The sequence below is a fragment of the Pteropus vampyrus genome, unplaced genomic scaffold (assembly GCF_000151845.1).
Source record: "Pteropus vampyrus isolate Shadow unplaced genomic scaffold, Pvam_2.0 Scaffold6235, whole genome shotgun sequence".
Lineage (NCBI taxonomy): Eukaryota > Metazoa > Chordata > Mammalia > Chiroptera > Pteropodidae > Pteropus > Pteropus vampyrus.
This window is the reverse complement of record NW_011895016.1, coordinates 3,476-5,317: the sequence shown is the minus strand read 5'-3', so window position 1 is coordinate 5,317 and position 1,842 is coordinate 3,476. Positions and strand designations below refer to the sequence as shown.

The window sequence follows — 1,842 nt, the reverse complement described above, 5'->3', positions numbered from 1 at the left end:
CACACTATTAAACATTGGGCAAAATAGCCAGAAGCCAAGGAAACTTTGGGAAAAATCATTACTAACAATCGAAAATCATTTAAAGATGAATACTTAGTATTTCTGAGATCAAGGGAAAAGTATAACTCAATCAAGATATAACACGCAGACAAATTTTCAGAAACATAACTACTGTGTAAAACAAAGAGTACGTGATAAATTCTGTAACATAATAGTACTATTTGATACAACAGACCCCTCAAGTAACTGGAAACATGTGTTAATTTTATCTTAAAATTTGCTAGGAATTTTTACCTGAGTGTTCAAAGATGAAAAAGATTAAAACCGAGGACAGCAATTTGGGTCATAAACCCACAAAAACATCCTTATGTTTCCGAAGGCTCGTTCACACCGTACTGTGCAAACGCACTAACTTGACAGACAAGGGGGCGGCAGGGGCGTACTCACCGCGGGCTTCACCAGCAGCTGGCCCGTGACGGTGAACATGCGGGAAAGGCCGACTGGGGTGCACACTGCGGGGAGACCATCGACAGGACAGCTCACTTCCGACCCGAGCAGGGAGACCACCAACCCAGAAGGTAAGGCAAACCCAGAGACTCTCGTTTTAAGAAAGTTCTGGTCTCAGATTGAGATTCTCCCGCTGTTTTGCCTTCCCGTACTTAATAAGAGACCTGGGATGACTAAGGAAAGGCTTAGGACACACGAGGCTCCAGCAGTTGAATAATAGTAAGTATTCTCACTTAGAAGAAATTAAAGAAGAGCAGCTAAGGAACAGATTAAGTTTCAAATACTAACGGAACTGAGAACCAGACGAGAATATCTAAAAGTGACAACTAAAGTCTTCAATCCTTTCAACTACATTTATCTGCTTTTAACATCCCTGAGATATGTTGTGCTGTCTTAAGTAAAACTAAACAAACTCTGAAATAACGGCCACACACTCAGCATTCACAATTCTGCCATCGCCACTCAAGAGCAGAATCCAGCGTGGTGACGGCGGTGCGCGTGCAGGTGTGTGCACGCCCCCCACCCCACCCCCCGCCCCACCTGTGGAAGAGGCTTTCTTGACAGAACGGCCCAAGTGTCTCACTATTTCAAGGCTTTAGTTTCTCAAAATTTAACTTGAACATAAAAAAAAAGTTAAGGGCCAACTTTAAAAAAATCTGCAAGCTGGTAAGGAATCTCATCAGGAAAATTTCTCATAATTTTCCAGAACACATAACAACTCTACTTTCCTACCAGTATTAAGTCAGCAAAATACTTACGGAGAAGCAACAGACATCCCATCAGTGATATACAGGAATATAAATAGGGTAGGTAGAACTCCCAGAGGTCTGGAAAAAATGTAAATATATTCTAGTAAATCCAAATTACTGTACACTAAGATACAGGCTGACTATAAATTAATGTGTACTAAACGTCAAAATTGCCTATCTGAGCCTACCAAACCACATAATTTCTAAACTATACAGTAAAAAAGATTTAAAAGAGAAGAACGGGAAGTAAACCCTTTGCAAAACCTGTCTGGAGGGAGAAAGAAAGCCTCCATGGAATTGAAAGAACAGAAACCAAATAACCCCCAAAAAAGAGAGAGAATTCTGAAAAGCTGCGTACACGTTCTGCATACAGGAAACACACGAGCATTCGTTTTTCTCAAACATGTCTGAAGACTCCTTAATGCTGTCAGTTAACAAGGGTTCACTATACCAAGAATCACCCCCAGGTTTTCAGGAGCGACTGCGTAAAGGCACGGCCGCCAGAGCGGGGGCTGAGCCCGGCCCTACCGTACAAGGACTCAGCACTGGCCGGGTCATTGTCCACGAGCGCCGAGGCCACCCACAC

The 1,842-nt window shown here is 42.8% G+C and overlaps 1 long non-coding RNA gene across 1 annotated transcript; it reads right to left on the bottom strand.

The window, feature by feature from the left end:
• Positions 1-419: 419 nt before the first annotated feature.
• On the bottom strand, positions 420-1,842 carry LOC105310564. The gene is made up of 3 exons (XR_897519.2): positions 1,785-1,842; positions 1,266-1,334; positions 420-512 (listed from the first exon to the last, which is right to left on the bottom strand). It is a non-coding gene; the product is annotated as an uncharacterized LOC105310564 (long non-coding RNA).